This window comes from Tachyglossus aculeatus, unplaced genomic scaffold (genome assembly GCF_015852505.1).
Source record: "Tachyglossus aculeatus isolate mTacAcu1 unplaced genomic scaffold, mTacAcu1.pri scaffold_171_arrow_ctg1, whole genome shotgun sequence".
In the NCBI taxonomy this organism is placed as follows: domain Eukaryota; kingdom Metazoa; phylum Chordata; class Mammalia; order Monotremata; family Tachyglossidae; genus Tachyglossus; species Tachyglossus aculeatus.
This window is the reverse complement of record NW_024044893.1, coordinates 258,801-281,571: the sequence shown is the minus strand read 5'-3', so window position 1 is coordinate 281,571 and position 22,771 is coordinate 258,801. Positions and strand designations below refer to the sequence as shown.

The 22,771-nt window shown below is 48.5% G+C and overlaps 1 pseudogene; it reads left to right on the top strand.

The window, feature by feature from the left end:
- Positions 1–13,819: 13,819 nt before the first annotated feature.
- Positions 13,820–22,545, top strand: LOC119923317 (annotated as a pseudogene).
- The last annotated feature ends 226 nt before the right edge of the window (positions 22,546–22,771 follow it).

Below are 22,771 nucleotides of genomic sequence, written 5' to 3'. Positions count from 1 at the left end.
AGGCCTGGAGGATCTGCTTGGGGAGATAAGACAGGAGGAAGGCATGATGGAGCAATTACATCATGGTTCAGACAAACTGGCCCCCAGTTATTGGAGCTTTCGGGCATTGAGGGTAAGGAGAAGCAGAGTGGCCTAATGGAAAGCACACGGGCCCTGGAATCAGAAGACCTGGGTTCTAATCCCAGCTCTGCCATTTATTTGCCTGCTGCGTGTGACCTTGAGAAAATCAATTAATTTATCTGGACATCACTTATATCTGTTCCCCCAACTCCTTAGGCTGTGAGCCCCTTCTGGGACAGGGACCGTGTCAGGTCTGATTGTGTTCTATCTACCCCTGCACTTGGCACATAGTAAGCAGTTAACACATACCTCAAGTATTATTCTTATTTCGAGGTGAATTCTAGGACTCTCTTGGTCCTGTCTCGGAACATTTTCCTGGCTGGGCTACCCAAAATGGGCAATTATTGACTTCCTTGAACCTATGAATCGACACCTTACCGTAGCAGGAGAGTTTACATACGCTGATGAAGCTTGGAGCTATACCATTTAGGGCTACCCATAATGGAGAGGTCTAATTTGAAGCGTAAGACAAAGCCGATTCACTTGTGCCAGGCAGCAGCAGCATGGGAAAATGTTAAAGGCGGGTGGTCTAGTGATCAAATCATTGATCAAAGACAACAGCAGAGACTCAAGCTTCTACTACATAGAAAAAGGCAGTGGTAAAGATAGGCACTTCCTATCTTTACCCAGAAAACTCTATGGATACACATTCAAGAATGGTGCTAGGACAAAAGATGTGCCATGTGTGTTCATGGAGTCGCTATGGGTCAGATACAACTCAACGGCATTTGAAGAAGAAGAAGATGAATCTCTAAGAAGGCATTTCATATCTTTATCCGCAGTCCCTTACCTTTCCCAAGGCCCACCACTGGATGCTTGATTGCTTCAGTAAAGAAAAATGACAGCCACACTCTGCCCTACAGAGACCTTGATTCAGTTGCTGTCTCCTGTCTAGGCATAATGAGGAGTTTTAAAGAGGAGAATTCTCTGCCCCTCCAGTTATTTTACTCCTTAAACTGCTCTCATCCTGGATCACGGCCCCAGGCTTGGCCACAGGAAACCATGAGTGATCCCACTCATTTATCCAGAAAACTCTCCTGCCCCCTATATGATTTTGTATCACCCTTTCACATTACCTCTCCCTTCCTGTCCTGCCCCTATGGAAAGAAGACCTATAAACTGACCATCAAAATTCAAATACCACACACTGGTATAATTCACCTTCATTCACCAAATAAGACAGACATCACACACTGAAAACTCCAAAGAATGGGACACTTGTAGGCGAACAGATTAACACAAACCTTTGGGCTCCTTCAGTATCTAAGAGCATAACTAATGCTGGACTGAACATCTACTATAACCCAGCCCGCACACTTGGCTCCTCTAACACCAACCTACTCTCTGTACGTTTATCTCAACTATCTCACCACTCAACCTCTCACCCACTTCCTCCCTGTGGCCTGGAACTCCCACCGCTTCGTATCTGACAGTCCACCACTCTCCCCACCTTCACATCTGTTCCAGGAGGCCTTCCCTGACTAAGCCCTCATTTCCCCTATGCACTTGGGTCTGTACTCCTTAAGCACTTTTATTTTCACTCCACCACCATATCTCTTATACTCCGTATAACTGTGTACTCCTTATACTCTGCCACTTCCCCTATCTCCTCCTCCCGTCTATAAGTTCCTTGTGAGCAGGGAATATACCTATCAATCCTATTGTATTGTACTCTCCCAAGTGCTTCATACAGTGATTTACACACAGTAAGCGCTCAACAAATACCATTAATTGAGTGATTGCAACAAGTAAGGAAATTTGAGATTCCTGAACCTTTGACTAAGCTTGGGCACACTTCCCTTTCAACCCCGTGAATGATGTACAAGGATTGGAAAATGCTGTGGAAAGGCCAGAGAACTTTGGGTTTTGGGTTTGGAGGAAGGGAAACTTACTTTTCCAGTTGCAGACTGAATTCAAAGTCGTCTCTGCCGTACTGCTAAAGTGCAAACTTTATGTCAGTTGGCAATGCAAGGACAACTGGAACAGAGTTCAGTATGAGGAACTTCTCTTGTTGGGACAATAGATGTGGCTGAGGGGGAATGAGGAATGGGGGGCTTCGGGGCCCTGGTAAAGAACGCTGTATCCTCACCCACAGGGGCAGTGCGGATGGGAGATGGGCTCACAGTAGGACTATTTGCAGGAGACTTCAGGTGGGTGGGACCGCTGGCCCATACCTCGCCAAGCTTCATTTTAGAGACAAACAAACACTACGTGCCTGGTCTCTGCCCTGGCCCCTCTGGGATCTGTCGAGGGAGATGTCCCAGACCATTGCTGACTGGTGGAGAGTGATGAAGTTTCACTGGGTACAGAATCCTCCTCCTCCCCTACTGGAACCAAAGCCCCTCTGGGGGACAGAATGTTGTCAATCCCCCTGGACAGCTCTTTCTGTCTCTAGGTGAAGGTGTCTCCCAGGCTGGCTCTTCTCCCAGGAATGCCCCAACCTTCTGCTGCATTGGCTGAGGAACAGCCCCGACCTGGGACCCCCTCTCTGGAGAGGAAGAATCAGCCAGTTGTCCACATAGCATCCCCTGAAGGCCAGTGGTTATCGCTGCAGCCTCAGGCAATATGATCTGGCAGTCAAATCAGGCTGACTAGCTGCCAGAGCTCCCCTGGTGACTGTAATGTGTGAGGTCTTTTTTGGCCTGTCTGAGGATCGCCCTCCAACCCCCAAACACCCAAAGCCATCTTTGCAGTCTGCTGCAACAGAAACACTCAGAGACAGGCAGTACTGGCTTCAGGCATTCAGCCACACTGAAGTGAGGACATATCCCCTTCACCTCCTCATGTTCTGCATGGCACTATCACATCATGCTACTCACGCTTAACGTAATAGGATCATATGCAAAATTTTCAGCAGAGTATTTCACTGCTGCTCCCACATCGCCAATGGCAGGAGCACCCATTTTTCATTTTGAGTAAGGCCAGTGGGGAGAACAGGGGACCTTGATGCGAGAGCTTAGAAGGGACAGAAAAAGAATAGGTGGGGGAAGGAAACGAAAGAAGGAAAGAACAGAGAAGAGAAAAAAAAGAAGTCCAAAAGAAGGATCACTTCTTTTTTCTCCTCTGCTGCCCCCCAAGAAGCGGTGTGGCTTAGCAGAAAGAGCCTGGGCCTAGGACTCAGGGAATCTAAGTTCTAATTCATTCAATCATGCTTATTGAGTGCTTAATGTGTGCCGAGCACTGAACTAAGTACTTGAGAGAGTACTATACAATAATAAACGGCACATTTCCTGCCCACAACCAGCTTCCTGACTAAGCCACCTGCCTGCTGGGTGACTTTGATCAAGTTGATTTTCCATGCCTCAGTTTTCCCATCTGTAAAATGGAGATTAAATATCTATTCTCCCTCCCCACGGACTGTTTCTGACCTGATGATCTTGTATCTTCCCCAGTACTTAGTACAGTGCTTGCTGCATAGTTAGCACATAACAAATACCATGATCATTATTAGTAGTAGTATTGTTTGTACTTCCCAAGCGCCTAGTACAGTGCTCTGCACACAATAAGCGCTCAATAAATACGATTGATTGATTGATTGTTATTATTATTATTGCTATGATCCCCACCTGGAATTGGGTGTGAGTTGGTGCCAGGATGGGCACGAGCAACTTACCTGGCAAGGAGGAGGTATGGGCTCATTTACCTAACTCCCCCACCTCCTCTGCCAAGGTGGCCAGTAAATCCACTTGGATGGCAGCAGCAATGGCAGTGCTAGGCACCTCACAGGGGAACACAGGTGGTGTCACTCTCAGATCAAGACCGGCAGACCATGACCATGAATGCTGATGCAATAGAAACGATCTGGTTCCGTTCCTTTAATAATAATAATAATAACAATAATAATAATAATAATAATAATACCTGCATATTTGTTAGAAACACTAACTATGTGTCAAGTACTGTGCTAAGTGCTGGGGGTAGAAACAAGTCAGACACAATCCCTGTCCCACACAGGGCTCCTAGTCTTATCCCCGTTTTACAGATGAGGCAACTGAGGCACAGAGAAGTTAAGTGACTTGCCCAAGGTCATACAGAAGACAAGTTGCAGAGCCGAAATTAACAACCAGGTTCTACTGACTCTCTGCCCATGCTCTATCCACTAGGTCAAGCTGCTTTTCATAGATTCCCCAGAGCGCACACTTAAGAAGCTTCCAAGAAGCTGGAGACATTGGTTTGATGGAGAAGAAAGAGCTTGTTCTCCAGGGCTGGGCTGAGGGAAGGGGGTCCAATACCCATTCTTCCTCCTAAACTGTGAACGCCATGTGGAACGGGGACTGTGCCCGGCCTGATTAACTAGTATGCCCCAGGGCTTAGTTCAGTAATGGGCACATAGGAAGCCCTTTACAAATACCACAATGATTGCTAATATTACGCTTTGCACCCCTTTGTGTTCACCCAATGAAATGAAGGTTTGTTTCCGTACTTCTAGAGCACTGGCATACGATTGAATGAATGAATGAATGGCTTCCTGCGACAGCCCAGCCTGTACACTTCACTCCTCAAGCACCAGCTAGCTCACTCTCCCTGTTCTTTTCTGTCTCGCTGCCTGAATCCCTTGCCCACATCCTCCCTCTGGCCTGGAATGCCCTCGCTTCTGTACCCCTCCATAAGCCAGACCACCACTCTCCCCACCAAGAGACCTCTTTTCCTCGACTTCCTCTCCCTTCTGTGTCATCTCTGTACTTGGATCTGTATCTTTTCCCCCCTTATATTCACCCACCACCCCCTAAGCCCCACATCACTTATGTAGATACACATAACCTATTTATATGAATCTCTCCCTGTCTAGACTGTAAGCTTGGTGGGGGCAGGGGACGTGTCTACCAACTCTGTGTATTACACTCTCCCAAGCACTTAGTACAGTGCTCTGCATACAGTAAGCACTCAATAAGTATGATTGACTGATTGCCACCCAACAGAGGCAGAGATCCAGTCGATCACCTAAGGCACTCATTTGCTCCTAGAGACAGAGAATGGAGTAGGCAGGGGACCAGGCATCATCCTCCATGACTTTGGCCCTGAAGCTCAAAGGCAGAAGAGCCCTTCCTGTCCAGAGGAAAGAGTTTACCACAATTAGCCATCACCACAGCCCAAAATTGCTCTGCTTCCAGAATACAGGTCACTATACCACAGAACTCAGCGCTTAGAACAGTGCCAGTGCTTAGAACAGTGCTTTGCACATAGTAAGCGCTTACCAAATACCCTCATTATTATTATTATTATTATTATTATTATTATTATTATTACCTCCAGGTAGCTACAGCGTGGGCTTGTTTTCTCTACTTTCATTCATTCATTCGATCGTATTTATTGAGCCCTTACTATGCGCAGAGCAGACAGTACTAGAAGCAGCATGGCTCAGTGAAAAGAGCCCGGGATTGGGAGTCAGAGGTCATAGGTTCTAATCCTGGCTCTGCCACTTGTCAGCTGTGTGACTTTGGGCAAGTCACTTCACTTCTCTGTGCCTCAGTGACCTCATCTGTAAAATGGGGATTAAGACTGTGAGCTCCACGTGGGACAACCTGATTACCTTGTGTCCTCCCCAGCACTTAGAACAGTGCTTGGCACATAGAAAGCGCTTAACAAATACCATCATTACAAGTGCTTAGTACAGTGCTCTGCACACATTAAGCACTCAATAAGTTCTGTCTCTATATGTTGTCGACTTGTACTTCCCAAGCGCTTAGTACAGTGCTCTGTACACAGTAAGCACTCAATAAATACGATTGAATGAATGTACTAAGTGCTTGGGAAGTACAAGTCGGCAGCCTATAGAGACGGTCCCTACCCAACAACAGGCTCACAGTCTAGAAGGGGGAGACAGACAACAAAACAAAGCAAGTAGACAGGTGTCAATACCATCAGAATAAATATAATTATAGCTATGTACACATCATTAATAAAATAAATATGCTAAATATGTACAAATAAAATAAATAGAGTAATAAATATGTACAAATATATACAAGTGCTGTGGGGACGGGAAGGGCGTAGGGCAGAGGGAGGGCGGGGGCGATTGCAGGTTGACCCAATCTAGGCACAGCTCCCCTTCAAAGATTCTCCCCAATCTTCTTGACAGTCCTTAAAGCAGAGGAAATTAAAGTTTATCCTAGAATTGTCTAGTTAATGTGAACATCATTTTAACTGCAAAGAATTTAGAAAAATCCCACTAGAGCTTCTAAAAATGAATTCCCCCTCTAGACGGTAAACTCACTGTGGGCAGGGAACATGTCTACCAACTCTGCAGTATCACACTTTCCCAAGTGCTTTTTACAGTGCTCGCCACACAGTAAGGAATCAATAAGTCTGATTGATTGATTGATTGATTGTACAAATATTGTACCTTGTAGTTCCAACAGAGTTGCTGTTTCCAACGTCTAGCATGTTTTACAATTTGGTTTCTTAATCTCATGACCTTCTCAAAGCTTCTACTAGAAATTACCAGTATTTTCTTGTTTTCAGAATGTCAGGCTGGTCTCTGTGCCACACAGAACTTAGATGTAAAATCGCATTGTCTGAAACAATTTTACTGTATCTTAAAAACATTTCATCTGTCCCCTTTGTTTGCGGTCAATGGCTTTCAGCTCACTAGAGAGCAGCTGTTTGCCTCTCTTACTGACCTCCTCATATGTCTAAGTCCCATCTGGGACAGAGACTGTGTCTGACCTGATTATCTCAAATCTCCCCCCTGCACATAATACAGTACTTGGCATACAGTGAGTACCTAACAAATACCACAGTTATTATGGTTATTATTAGTATTCAGTGAGAAGCTGTGCAGAGGTAAGTAAAGCTTCAACGCTAATAGGTGGAATTCATTTCCAGCTTCACCTGTAGAAAGAGCGCAAGCATAATCCTTGTCCAGTCCATTTTCAGCTGATACCAGAGGTTTACTCAAACTTCAGGCAGTTTGATTCCTAATGTTCTGGGCCCAGGTCACATATCTACCCTGATTCTCAATGTGGAGTGTACATTTGGGTGCTAGGTGGTGACAGCTAGGCAAATTACTTTCTAATTTGTCTCACCTTATCAGCTCCCAAGGCCCAGAGAGACTGCCATCTGAGCTCCTGCCCCAAGCCCTCATTTCCTCTTCTCCCTTTCCCTTGTGTGTCACCTATGCACCTATACACTGTCCCTTTGAGCACTTCATATTCACCGCACCCTCAGCCCCGCACCGCTTATGTCCACATCTGTAATTTATTTTCATGTCTGTCCTCCAACTCTAGACTGTGAGCTCCTTGTAGATAAGGAATGTTTCCATCCAACTCTGTTGTATTGCACTCTCTCAAGCGCCTAGTATAGTGCTCTGCGCACAGTAGGATTTCAATAAATGCCATCCATTGATTTGCAGATTGATGTATGAGAGAAACATGAGGAGTCAACTGAAGGCAAAGACTCTGCCATTCAAATGACCTGATGCTTATCTTGCAACCTAGAAAAGAGGCCCAAAGAGGTTGAGGTGCTTATACAACCTACTTTCCTGCTGCCTGTCTAATTACCAGGAGGAAAAATGCTTGTCATCTAGCTTGTAATATCTTGATTTATAGGTGTTTGCAAAACCCTCTCAACTAAGGAAACTATCATGAAAGAAACTAAGCAACTACCTGAGATAAAGAGTTACTTGAATACATGCACACACATCTTAGTTTGGACAAGTTAATGTTCCTCAGGAGGTAGTCCTGTTGATAGATAAGGACTGTGCTAATGATGATGATGATGGTATTTGTTAAGAGCTTACTATTTGTCGAGCACTGTTCTAAGCACTGGGACAAGGTAGACAAGGTAATTGGATTGACCCACGTGGGGCTAACAGTCTTAATCCTCCTTTTTACAGATGAGGTAACTGAGGTGCAGAGAAGTTAAGTGACTTGCCCAAAGTCACACAGCTGCTAAGCGGTGGAGCAGGGATTAGAACCCACGACCTGTGACTCCCAAACCTGTGCTCTTTCCACTAAGCCGTGCTGCTCCCAATAATGATAACATTTGTTAAGCACTTACTATGTGCCAAGCACTGTTCTAAGCGCTGGGGTAGATACAAGGTAATCAGGTTGTCCCACGTGGGGCTCACAGTCTTAATCCCCATTTTAATACAGATGAGGTAACTGAGGCCCAGAGAAGTTGAGTGACTTCAGCCAAGTCACACAGCTGACAAGTGGCGGAGGCAGGATTAGAACCCAGGAACTCTGACTCCCAAGCCCGAGCTCTTTCCACTAAGCCACGCTGCTAATGCTAGTGAGCCTTTCATCTCACTGTTTATGATGTTGCCTGGGAGATCTTTTTAAAGATTTCTAATCACTGATCTACCCCGGTTGGCAATTCTTACCATCTGTGAATCATTCCTTGCTAAATTTGGCTCGATACGCCCTAGGCCTACCAAGTTAAATATACGCCTTTCAGATTTATCAGGCTTATAGAGGAGGTACAATGCAACATGGGCAGAAACAAATATACAATAAGCCTATAAAGATACATAGATAATTATACAGACCTTGAACAACCCAAGGTATTAAATCAAGCATTGGCGTTATTATGTGCCAGTTCTTTCCGTGTAGCAGAAATTACATGTCAGAATAGATGGTGGATGGAGGGAGGCAGGTCTGGGCTGAGGGTGTGACCTCTACAGGTGCATACCTGGGAGGGGTGCAGTCCTGAATCTGCTCATCACATCCTATCCCACCCCACCTCAATCCTACCCCCCCTCCACACCTGCTGCTCCCCAAAGGTGAGGGCTTAGGGCTGAGCTGCTTGAACCTGCCAAGGGGAGTATTGGGAGAGAAGAGAAACACAGTCCTTCCATGAGTGCAGGACTATGGATATCTGCACTGAAGAGAGACTTGCAAAATCTTGCAAAATAACTTGCAGTATACCTTGGCATATCCTTACAGTGTATATAAATGTGTGTGTGTACACACACACACAAACACTCACATATTATATATATATATATATATATATATACACACATTTGCTGTGGGCAGGGGATGTATCTGTTTACTGTTGTATCGTACTCTCCCAAGTGCTTAGAACAGAAAAGTGCTCTGCACACAGTAAGCACTTAATACAAACGAATGAATGAATATATCAAATAGAGAGCAAGAGATACACACTTCTATGACTCAATATAAAGACATTAGTGTAGCTATATTGCTCTTCTACAGTTGCTTGAGTACACAGTTCTAGGTAACTTTGGTAAAGATGGGATTTCTAAGCTTACTTCAGGAACCAATCCCCCATCTATTGCATTGTTCCTATGGAAAACTAAGTTCTAACCTGGAAGGTCGGTCTTGGTCCAGGGCTCTGTCCCCACGGGGTTAGGCTCTTCTGTCGACCCTCGTCTCCTTTGGGTGGCAACCTAAGGGGGAAGGGGGAAGAGGGACACAGGGCCGCCAGGGTTCAAAGGCAGGAGCGCTGCATCCTCACCCACAGAGGCAGCGTGGGCGGGAGCGGGGCTCGTAGCAGGACTATTAGCAGGAGTTTCTGGGCCCCTGGGACCCCGCGACCATAGCTCCCAGAGCTCTTTGTTAGAGGAAAATAAACACTCAGTGCCTGGTGTCTTCCCTGGCCTCCATATATTCTGCTGAGGGAGCTGTCTCAGATGAAAGCCAAACTCCAGGGGGATGATGAAATCTCACTCGCTGGGCACAGGACTCTGATCTTGGCTTTTGAAGGGGAAACTTCCTCATGTGCCATGATCTCCTGGGGTCCCCAGACAGCTCTTGCCATCTCTCAGTGAATCTATTTACGAGGCCGGCTCTCCCACTGAGGCCCTTCAAATTTAGCCCTTCCTTTGTTAGCTTTATAGGTAAGGCAAGGGTCAAGGGAAGTCTGCTTGAGTGCTTATAGTTAGTGGTATATTTACGGAAGCATATGTAGTCACTGTACTCAAACATTTGGATACTCACCTCAGCCCCACAGTACTTATGTAAATATCCTCATACTCTGTTATTTCTCCTATCCCTAGTCTACTTCAATGAAGCCCTCTTTTCCTTTTCTTCCGCTCCCTTCTGCATCGCCCTGACTTTACTCATCCCCTGTCCCAGCCCCACAGCACTTATGTTCATATCTGTCATTTTATTTATTTATATCAATGTCTGTCTCCCCCTCTAGACTGTAAGCTCACCGTGGGCAGGGAATGTGTCTGTTATGGTGTTGTATTGTACTCTCCCAAGTGCTCGGTACAGTGCTCCGCACACACGAAGTGCTCAATAAATATGATTGACTGACGCTGGAATTATGAGAAGCAGCCTGGTGTAGTGGATAAAGGCTGGAGTCAGAAGGTCATGGGTTCTAATCCCGGCTCCCCCACTTCTCTGCTGCGTGACCTTGTGCTTTGCACATAGTAAGCGCTTAATAAATGCTATTATTATTATTATTATTATTATTATTATTATTATTATTATTAAATCACTTCACTTCCCCGGGCCTCAGTTACCTCATCTTGAAAATGGGGATTGAGACTGTGAGCCCCAAGTGAGCCCCTTCTAGACTGTGAGACCTCTGTTGTGTAGGGACCGTCTCTATATGTTGCCAACTTGTACTTCCCAAGCGCTTAGTACAGTGCTCTGCACACAGTAAGCGCTCAATAAATATGATTGAATGAATGAATGACAGGGACTGTGTCCAACCCGATTTGCTCATATTCACCCCAGCACTTGGTACAGGGACAGGCACATAGCAAGTGCTTAACAAATACCATTATTATTATTATTATTATTATCATTATTATTATTCTCCTTGACTCATTTCTCTCATTCACTGAATGCCTTATGAATTGTAATCCCAAACTGGAATCTTGCTCTGAGAGAGTGGCTCAATGGAAAGAACACGGGCTTTGGAGTCAGAGGTCGTGGGTTCAAACCCCTGCTCTGCCAATTGTCAGCTGTGTGACTTTGGGCAAGTCACTTACCTTCTCTGTGCCTCAGTTACCTCATCTGGAAAATGGGGATTAAGACTGTGAACCCCCCGTGGGACAACCTGATCACCTTGTAACCTCCCCAGCACTTAGAAAAGTGCTTTGCACATAGTAAGCGCTTAACAAATGCCATTATTATTATTATTATTATTATTATTATTATTGGGAGTAAGGAGGAAAAGTGTGCCCACACCTTATAGCATTTCAGCCTGGCTCAGTGGAAAGAGCCCAGGCTTGGGAGTCAGAGGTCATGAGTTCGAATCCGTCTCTGCCACATGTCTTCTGTGTGACCTTGGGCAAGTCACTTAACTTCTCTGAGCCTCAGTTACCTCATCTGTAAAATGGGGATTAAGATTGTGAGCCCCACGTGGGTCAACCTGATCACCTTGTATCTCCCCCAGCGCTTAGAACGGTGCTTTGCACATGGTAAGTGCTTAACAAATGCCATCATTATTATTATTATTTATTGAGCCTTTACTGTGTGCAAAGAGCTAGACTAAACTCTGGGGAAACATCTGAAAAAAATGAGAGATATTATACCTACTCTCAAGGAGCTTTTCAGTATAGACTGTGAGCTCTTTGTGGAGAGGGATGGTGTCTATTGTATCGTACTCTCCCAAGCACAGTACTCTGAGTGCTCTGCACACATGTGAGAGAGATGGTCAACGTAGATATGAAACAGTTAAGAGTGAGAAAATCAGCACAAATAAAAAATCTGTGATAAATCAGCTGCAAATTAATAAGCTGCTAAGTACATGGGACTTCTGAGGAGGCTAATGGGATAGAAAGAGGCCTTAATAATAATAATGATGGTATTTGTTAAGCGCTTACTATGTGCAAAGCACTGTTCTAAGCGCTGGGGGGATACAAGGTGATCAGGTTGTCCCACGTAGGGCTCACAGTCTTAATCCCCATTTTCCAGATGAGGGCACTGAGGCCCAGAGAAGTGAAGTGACGTGCCCAAAGTCACACAGCTGACAATCGGCGGAGCTGGGATTTGAACCCCTGACCTCTGACTCTGAAGCCCGGGCTCTTTCCACTGAGCCACGCTGCTTCTCATGTCCCAAGAGTCTGCACTGCACTCCCCGACTCCTCAGCACTGGCTTTAAAGCACTCAGTCACCTTGTTCCCCCCTCCCTCACCTCACTACTCTTCCACTACCTCCCAGCCTGCACACTTTGCTCCTCTAACGCTAACCTACTCGCTGTACCTCCATCTCCTCTATCTCGCCGCCAACCTCTCCCCACGTCCTGCCTCTGGCCTGGAACACCCTCACTCCTCATATCCGACAGGCAATTACTCTCCCCGTCTTGAAAGCCTGATCGAAGGCACATCTCCAAGAGGCCTTCCCTGACTAAGCCTTTCTTTCATCTTCTACCACTCCCTTCTGCGTTGTCCTGACTAGCTCCCTTTATTCATTCCCCCCTCCCAGCCCCACAGCAGTTAGGTACAGAGCTGCAATTTATCTATTTATATTAATGTCTGTCTCCTTATCTAACCTGTAAGCTCACTGTGGGTAGGGAATGTATCTGCTTACTGTTTTATTGTACTCTCCCAAGGGCTTAGTACAGTAACCTGCACACAGTAAGCACTCAATAAAAATGTTTGATCGACTAACCTGTGGGAGTTTATATTCACCAGTTATATCTCTTCCTAAGGCTATCTCTGTGTTCCCATGTTTTTCTCCAAGTACCATATGGAAAAATCCTCATATCCTAGCTCGCAAACCACCTCTCACTTTCCAGAACTTCCTGTCCCTACTCCCGATGTGTCAGGAGAGTAAAAGCTCTAGCGTATATTTCAAAATTCTTAATTGGCCACTTGTCTGCTGCATGACCTTGGGCGAGCCACTTAACTTCTCTGGGCCTCAGTTACCTCATCTGTAAAAATGGGGATTAAGACTGTGAGCCCCACGTGGGACAACCTGATTACCTTGTATCTGCCCCAGCGTTTAGAACAGTGCTTTGCACATAGTAAGCACTTAACAAAATGCCATAATTATTACAGTGCCTGGTACATAGTAAGAACTTCACAAATAGCACTATTATTATTATTATCATTACTAGTTCAGGGCTCTGTATGTCGTATGCACCCAGGAGAAGCAATCTAATGGGGAAGTTGGTCTGACTGTCTTCCTTGGGTCAAGGGGAGAATTCCAACTTTCTGTTTATGTCTACGGAGTAAAAAGGAAATGGCTGCTTGGACAGTGTCCAGTTCGTTTGGTCAAGGTATATCATCCATTATGTTGCCAACTTGTACTTCCCAAGCGCTTAGTACAGTGCTCTGCACACAGTAAGCGCTCAATAAATACGATTGAATGAATGAATGAATCCACGTCCTGGCAAGCCCAGAGCAGTGTCATTAACTCTCTGTGGATCCTACAGTAACAACAGGAGTCATGGAGGAAGAAGAGGAGGAGGATTGGACAAGGTCAGACATAAGCTGCCCACCCGCAGTCTCCTCAAACTCAATGACCCAGCTGGGGCAGCTTCGAGTCCTACTCACCAAATACATTTCCCTGGCCCAGTCCCCAAGCCAGTGGGACCCAGCGCAGCCCTGGGAGCCCTGCCAAGACTCAGATGCAGGGGTGGGTTTCAGGGGAGTGGGCTGGTGTCGGGCGTGTTCCCTTTGCTCAGCTGTTACACAACCAGCAGAGCCAGGGAGCAATTTCTCCCAATAGGCAGACGGGCTCTGGGGCTTCTCCAAGCTTCACCCAGACAAATCAGACTGCTCGCCAGGACCGGGAAAGGGTCAGGGATTCTACCCAAGGACACCTTACAGAACTACACGGCAGAGCCCACTCTCAAGACTCCCCGTTCACCCACCAGGAAAGACTGTTCTTGGCTGAGCGAGGAGTACATTCATTTACCCGCGCGCCCTCTCCCCGGGACCTCGACAAAAGGGTTCTTTCTTCTCCTTCTCTCCCCCAACTCTCATGAAGGCTAAAGCACAACGAGCCCCTAGGTCCCTCTCCTTGGGCCTGGGCTTTGGGTTGGGACCAGGACAGGAAGGTTTGGGGGTCTCCAGCGGCTTTGGAGTCTTTGCAGCTTGCATTTGTGGGGAAGAGGTGGTTGCGGAGAAAGGAACTGCTCCCCTTTCCCTATCGTGTGGTCAGAGAGAGTCTTCCCCAGGGATCCACATGTGCCCATCCTGGAACCTCTGGTCTGGCCCCTTGGTTCTGAAGATCAAATTAACGTCTAAATTTTAGATTGGTGAGCATCTTGGATGTTTTAAATAGCTAATTCCCATTCAGGATTTGTCTAGTCGGCTTCCCTTTGGGATCGACTCGTTATGACTGTCTCAGTGGCAGTATCATTGTCCTTGATAGTCCGAACCATAGTACTCCTGTATGTTCCAGGTCACTACCGATTGAAAATTTACAAAGAGAGTCTCGGCACCTTTTCCATTACAGATTAAGCACTGATCTCCTCCCCTGCTGGGTCCCTGCCTCGAGCCTGTCGCTGGGGATCTAGACCAGGCACTGCCAACTTTCTGTACATGTGATGGAGGGTGCCAGAGTAGCCACCAGGCTCTGGGTTTTACGCTACTTCTGGAAGCAAATCTGCTGCACTCCAGTCCCCCCCCACCCCTGGCCACCATCCTGGACCCACCTCTTCCCTCCTTTGTCCAGTTGTGCTTCTGTCTGAGTCGGGTGGCGGGAGTGGGGTTCAGAGCTACATGGGGTTGGGGGGTTGTTGGACGGTGTCATGGGATGAAAAGTAGCAGAGGCCATTTTGGAGTTTTTGGCATGCATCCTGCCCCCTCACATGGCCACATAGCCACCTGGATTGGCACTGTGACAGGAAGAAGGTAGCTGCTGTTTGCTCAGGGATTGCCAGATTTAGCATGTCCACAGCCTGAGGGATCATAATCATCATCAATGGCACATACTAAGGACTTATTCTGTGCAGAGCACTGTACTAAGTGCTGGGGAGAGTACAGTACCACAGAGTTGGTAGACAGATTCCCTGTCTACAATGATGGGGGTGAGGGTGTGGGGAGGCGGGGAGGGGAGAAGAAGGACGTGAGAGGGAACATGTTTACCAATTCCATTATACTGTACTCTCCCAAGCACTTAATACAGTGCTCTGCACACAGTAAGCAAACGATAAATGCCACTGATTGATTGATTGATTGATGAGAGATTCAACCTGGTCGGTTCTGCAGCTCACATTCTATCCCTGGCTCTGACTCTTCCTCGCTACAGGCAAGGGCCTGGGTAAAGGGTGTGCCCAAGGAGGAGAAGGGATATGGCATTATGGGGTCTAGCACCTTCATTTCAAGGAGAGGGGTACAAGAAGGGGAAAGGAGAAGGGCATGTTCTCCACGTCCAAGCTGGGCAAGAACTCTGTTTGCCATCCCCTCTACTAGAGACCTGAATGGACGCTGGAATACTGTGGGTAATTCAGGCCTCTAGCAGGAGGATGACCACATTTTTACCCCAAGCCCAAACCTTCTGCTGGTACATAGGCTTCTGCCCTGCCTGTCCTGTCACCGCCCCCCCCTCAAGTCTGAGTGGCATAGCCCAGGATACAGGAGAAGGTGAACGGAGGAGGGGCCAGGAGCAAAGGGAATGGGGTGGTGGGGAAGGGGAAGAAGGGGAAAGAAGAGTTGTGGCTTAAGAAGGGGCTATAGTCCCCACCGTGTTTTACCCAGGCACCCCGATGGCAGTGACTATTGCTGCTCTTTCACTCATCCTCTGTAGCGTCAGTGAACCATACCTACACCCGACCCGTGCCCACATGCTAAAACCAATTACCTGAACCAAGCCGCAGCTTTGCTGGCGGTGCCGCTGGGCAGATAAAATGTAGGTTGGCAGGTCTCTCCCACTGCAAGCTATACCTTGTGACTGGGGCTTGTTCAGCAGTGTGGCCCTGTAGGTATTAGATATTTCTCTGTGAGGGAGCACAATCAATAATACTGATACTGAATAGTGGGAGAAGAGGGTAGAAGCCCAGGTCTTCTCCCCTGGACCCTCTCCCCAGCCCCACTATTCACTGGGTTAGGGAGGAGAAGGGAGTGGCCACTCCCAATGCTGCTCAGTTCCACGGGTCCTGATGGCCTTTCTGGTGGGGAAAGGCCATCATCTTTTTCTCCGATCTCATGATCCAGGTTGCCGCTCTCTGTGACATCCCCAGGAAGGACAAAAGCACCATGAGTTCTGAGGAGGTGGGTGCGGGTTGAGGAAAGGGAGGGCATAGCGGGGAAAGGTTTCAAAAAAGGACATGAATGAGAACACTGCCTGCCCCCAGAACCCCTTCCCCTACCCTTTTTCCTCTGTCCCTACCCCTTAGTTTACCTTCCCTTTGAGGAAGTCTTCAGCACCCCATGGACTCCCCACTCAACTCAAATCCGCTCCAACTGTCCTCTGTCAGATGGGGAGGCAACCCCACAAACGCAGGTCTGGAAGGTATAGGGGAGAAGAAAGGGGTTCTGGGTGTTTTCCTTCATCTGCCCGGGAAGTGGATCACCGTGGATTTCCACTCACCCCCTGCCCACCACCAGACACGGTACCTCATCACCCTCCCCACCCCGTCTCCATCCCTGCTCCCTCTGACTTCCCACCAAGATCCTCTCCGTTCGTCCCCACCGGCTCTGCCACACTCACCCTGCTCCCGGCAGATGGTCTATGACATGTCAGGAGCGTGGCTCGCCCTCACTCTGTGCATCACCAAAGGCCGAGAGGGAGCGCAGCCGGACATTGCGACACTGGAGAGGATGTATCGGGCCCTGAGGTTTGAGAGCACCATGAAGCGGGACCCATCTGCTCACATACCCTCTCACCTGCCCAACCCCGTGGGTTGCCGGTTCCTGTCTTGGCTGGAACTCTCAGAACATGATCTTGGCAGAGGAAGCGGAGGGATGGGGCATTGGGGAAGCACGAGAAGACGGCTAGAAAGTGAGGGATACTGAATCCCCCAGGGTCTGATGAGGGCAGGGACCTTGCATACAACTTGCATGAGGGGCAATGTGGCCTACAGGAAAGGACCCAGGCCTGGGAGTAAGAAGACCGGGGTTCTAATCCTGGCTCTGCCACTTACCTGCTGTGTGACCTAGGACAAGTCACTTAACTTCTAGGTTCCTCACTTGTAAAATGGGGATTCGATCGCTATTCGCCCTCCTGCTTAGACTGTGAACCCCACGTGGGACAGGGATTGTGTTCAATCGGATTAATTTGTATCTAGTCCAGCACTTAGAACAGTGCTTGACACATAGTAAGGGCCTAACAAATACCACCATGTTTGTTATTATTATTGCACCCTCCAGAACCTGGAGAGGTAGGTTAACCCCCCTCAGTCTGTCCTTCTCCCTCCCTCCCTTCTTCCCTCTCATGCCTTCCATCCCTCCTTCCTTCCCTCTCTTTTTAGGGCTTTTGGGATGAACTGGTGCGTTTCAGAGAGGAGATGGAAAAGCGGGCAGACCCCATAAACTGCTGCTTCGTGGTGCTCATGGCTCACGGGAAGGAGGGAGTTCTGCTAGGGGCAGATGGGCAGGTGGTGGAACTGGAGGAGCTGTATGAAACCCAAAGTGTTCATCCTGCAGGCCTGCCCTGGGGGTCAGTCGGGGCCCCTCTACACTCCTGTGGCAGGAGATGGGTAAAATGGGTAGGCTGGGTACCCTAGCTTTCCTAGCCTCTGACCATCCCCACAGACACCACCTTTGGGCCTTCATCTCGGACCTCCAGCTTGTCTATTCCGATGGCCTCAGACCCAGCCCCCCGCACTTAGGTCCCTCCGTAGTTGTCCATTTATGTCTCCAATCCTTGTCCCTTCATGTGTTTTCAGCCCGCTTCTTGGTTTATGCCTTGGGAGGTGCAGGGGGGTGTCTTTCATCTCCCCGGCCAGACCGTCAGTTCAGCCCTTGGAGACAATGTGTTTCCCCTCTCTCTGACTCTCCCCGCTATTACCCAGTACAGTGTGTGTATGCCCCATTCCTCCAGTGGTCTACCAGCCCCTGCTTGGATCTTAGCTCCTTGCAGCCCCATGTGGAAACCCTCAGGTCTTTTTGGAGCCCTGGGCTGAAAGAAGCCGGGAGTCTAGTCCAGACAGCCAAGACCTACATCCCCAGGGCTGTGTCACATAGCACGCGGCTGCGTCTTCGACTCCAAATTGACGCAACTCCCTATTCTTAAACCTTCTGTATAGCTGGGCAGAGAGTTAAGGGCAAAGTGGTTCTGAAAATAATCTCTGTGCTGGGGGTTTCAGACCAGAAGGACACGGGCGAGATGCTGAGGACAGAGCAGATCCTGACCACCATGTCTCAGGAGCTTCCAAAGATCTCAACTTTCACGGACACCCTGCATGTCTACTCCACTGTGGAAGGTAAGGGCTTCCACTGCCACCCACCACTTCCTCGACCTTGGGGATCCCAGGCAATGTCCTACACACCTCCAACTATCATAGATCCTGGACAGAGAGAGCGGGAGGCCAACTGGCTCCTGGCTCCAGGAATGGGTGAGACCGTGGTTGGGTAGGGATTGTCTCTATTTTTTTTTGCCAAATTGTAGTTTCCAAACGCTTAGTACAGTGTTCTGCACACAGTAGGCGCTCAATAAATATGATCGAATGGATGAATGAGAACAAGAGCGGAAAGAAGAGAGGGAGATAAACGATCCAAACAGATTAGACAGCATTGGGGCTTTGGAAAACCCCCAAATCCAAAAACCCATATCAGGATGCAGACATGGGAAATAACGAGGAGTGGGTAGAGGAGAGTGATGGGTGCAATTTGTCCCCAGCCCAGGGGCATAGAATAAAAATAATAATGATGGTATTTGTTAAGCGCTTACTATGTTCCAAGCACTGTTCTAAGCACTGGGGTAGCTACAAGGCAATGAGGTTGGACATAGTCCCTGTCCCACATGGGGCTCACAGTCTCAATCTGGACTGTGAGCCCATTCTAGACTGTGAGCCCACTGTTGGGTAGGGACTGTCTCTATATGTTGCCAACTTGTACTTCCCAAGCGCTTAGTACAGTGCTCTGCACACAGTAAGCGCTCAATACAATTGATTGATCAATCCCCATTTTGCAGATGAGGTAACTGAGGCCTAGAGAATAATAACACTGGCATTTATTAAGTGCTTACTATTCATTCATTCAATCGTATTTATTGAGCGCTTACTGTGTGCAGAGCACTGTAATAAGCACTTGGGAAGTACAAGTTGGCAACATATAGAGACGGTCCCTACCGAACAGCGGGTTCAAAGCACTGTTCTAAGCGCTGGAAGTGAAGTGACTTGCCCGAGGTCACACAGCGCACAAGTGGGGGAGCCATTCATTCATTCATCCATTCTATCATATTTATTGAGCGCTTACTGTGTGCAGAACATTGTACTAAGCGCTTGGGAAGTACAAGTCAGGAACGTATTGGGAAGTACAAGACAGCAACATATAGAGACGATCCCTACCCAACAACAGGTTCACAGTCTAGAAGGGGGAGACAGAAAACAATACATGTAAACAGGTTTAGAACAGTGCTTTGCACATAGTAAGCGCTTAATAAATGCCATCAAAAAATAGAATTAAAGCTATATGCACATCATTGACAAAAGAAATGGAATAGTAAATGTGTACAAGTAAAATAGAGTAACAAATCTGTACAAATCTATACAGAGAAGCAGCATAGCTCAATGGAAAGAGCCCGGGCATTGGAGTCAGAGGTCATGGGTTCAAATCCCGCCACTTGTAAGCTGTGTGACTTTGGGCAAGTCACTTCACTTCTCTGGGCCTCAGTTACCTCATCTGTAAGATGGGGATGAAGACTGTGAGCCCCCCGTGGGACAACCTGATCACCTTGTAACCTCCCCAGCACTTTGAACAGTACTTTGTACATAGTAAGCGCTTAATAAATGCCATTAAAAAAAGTGCTGTGGGGAGGGGGAGGAGGTAGGGCGGGGGGATGGGGAGGAGACAAAGGAAAAAGAGCCAAGATTAGAACCCACGTCCTCCAACTCCCAAGCCCATTTTCTTGCCACTAGGCCATGCTGCTTCTCAGCAAAAGGAGTCTTTATGATATGAGGAGGTAAAGCCATTCCCCTCCTCCCCCAACCACCCCACCCCATTGCATCCTACTATGGAGCCCTGCCTTTGGGTCCACATCAGGTCATTCTATCCCAGCCCCCCAACCCATGTCTCTCTGTATCCTCTCCACAAGCAGTATAGTAAGTGCTGGGGCGGTTACAAGATTATCAGGTTGGGACCAGTCCCTATACCTTGTGAGGCTCGCAGTCTGAGGGTGGAGAGTGGGTGTTTTCCATTTTACAGATGAGGTAACTGAGGCCCAGAGAATAATTATTATTATTATGGCACTTGTTAAGTGCTTACTCTATGAAAGGCACTGTACTAGGCGCTGGGGTGAATACCAGCAAATCAGGCTGGACAAATCTCCTGTCTTGCATGGGGCTCGGAGTCTTAAGCCTCATTTTACAGATGATTTAAGTGAGGCACAGAGAAGTGGAGTGACGTGCCCAAGGCCAAATAGGAGACAAGTGGAGGAGCCGGGATTGCGTGGCTCAGTGGAAAGAGTACGGGCTTGGGAGTCAGAGGTCATGAGTTCTAATCCCGACTCCGCCACTTCTCAGCTGTGTGACTTTTGGCAAGTCACTTCACTTCTCTGTGCCTCAGTTACCTCATCTGTAAAATGGGGATGAAGACCGTGAGCCCCACGTGGGACAGCCTGATCACCTTGGATCCGCCCCCAGCACTTAGAACAGTGCTTCGCACATACTAAGCACTTAAATACCATCGTTATTATTATTAAATGGGCCCCGAGGGACCCAGTGCTTAGGAGTATCAGCAAGATAGAAAAGTCTTTGGCCCAGAGCATTGGGACTGCTCCAGTTCCGAGGCCAACAGCCTCGTTCTGCTCACGTCTCTCAGGGTGCATCGCTTACCGGAACGTTAAGGAAGGCTCCTGTTTCATCCAGACTCTGGTGGACGTCTTCATCACTGGGAAAAGTAATATTCTGGGCCTCCTGACTGAGGTGAAGAGTCACCCGAGTCCCTTCCGCCACCCAGTCCTGCACTCCGGTCCCTTCCCTCCATTCCCTCCTCGAAGACCGGGGGGCCTCAGGGCTCCCCGCCCCCCGTCCAGCATTTACCACCCCAGCCTGGAGTTTCCAGCAACAGGCCCTTCCCCAGTCCCGGCTCTTTGCTCTCCCCTGATCGTGCCTTGAGTCGGTACAGTGCAATTCTCTTCCCAAAGACCTTTCATGTCAATATTCTCATTGTATTTTCACAATAACCCAGTGAAGTTGGGAGAACCATCCCCCTTTTGCAGAGGACACTGAGACAGAGAGAGTGAAATGACTTGCCTGAAGTCACCCATCAGAGCAGCAAAACCCTTTTCTGATTCCTCAAACCATGCTCCTTCCACCAGACCATACTACCTCCAGCGGTGTCTCCCTTCCCTCAAATTAGTGTTTCAGCCAGCTGTCCCAGAACTGATTTTCTTTAGAAGGCCCAGCTCTGCCAAACCACCGGCCCTGACATCAGTACCCAGGGCCTTTTCAGTCCATCCCCTCTCCACCTGTGTCCATCCAGAGCTTTTTTAGCATGCTATTGCCCAGGTGGCTAGCCCTCCCCAAAAAGCACATGGGTGTGAAGAAAGGGAGTGCACACCCAGATGGGGTGGAGAGGGTGCATGAGTCTGCTTGCACCAGATTCTTCCCTGCTGAAGATGCAACCAGATTCAGTACCCCACTCCCGTGCTGAGGATGCCAAGTCGCTAGCCCTTATAGGAGTGATGGGAGCCGGTAAGGGTGGCCATTCATTCGGTTGTATAACAGACAATCCGGTTTTCAGCTGGTCTGTCCCCTGTCGAGTACTAGTGGGTTGGAGAGATTGGCAAAGGGGTGTCTGGTATTCTTGAGTGCCATCGGTGGTCACCCTACTGCCAGTGGCCCCCCACCCCAGCTCCCAGCCACTGGGGGATGGGGCCAGTTTTCTCACCCCCACAGCCTCACCTCCCCCCTGTCCCCGTGGCTCCAGTGAAAACCCAGAGCTTCCTCTGAGTGGGGCTGGAAAGACCCCAGATTGAATCTCTCTGACCTGTTACTTCTGGGTCATCTGCCCCCACCCCTTCCCAGCCCCATTCCCTTTGGTCTCACAGAGAAGCTCCTGCCACCTTTGTGCCCCTTTACTCTCACTGAAAAGTTGCCATCTCGGTGCCTCGGTCTGGACCTTGGTATCCAAAGTTAAGTTCATTTGCCCTATCTAGAACTCAGGCATCCAACCTCCCCACCCCAGCTCCTATCTCTCCCTTAGATGACTCCCCTCCCCACGCTCGTTTCTGTGACCCTCTCAGCTAGGTTGCCATGACCCAGAATTCCCAGGGGGTAAATGGGGATAAGGATTCCCCCGGGGAGTCACCCCTCCCCGCGACCTGACCTTTCGGGAGTTCTGCACAGGTGACCAGGCAGATGGCGGAGGCCGAGCTGGTCTGGGAAGACCAGGAGAGGAAGGTCAACCCGGAAATCTACAGCACCCTGAGGAAGCAGCTGTACCTGCAGTAGAGGCATCGGGGGAGGCAGCTGAGCAGAGGGCTGGAGAGAGGGTGGGAGAAAGGAGAAGCTTTGGCTTGCAGGAACAAGGGAGCGTAACGCGGGACAGGAGACATGGGGAATCCTCCTGTGTGTGTCTGGGGACATTGAAGGGGACAACATCTGCCTGAGACAAGTCTGCACATCATTTGAAAGGAATCCTCGAGAGGCAAATCCTTCTTCTGACCCAAATATTCAC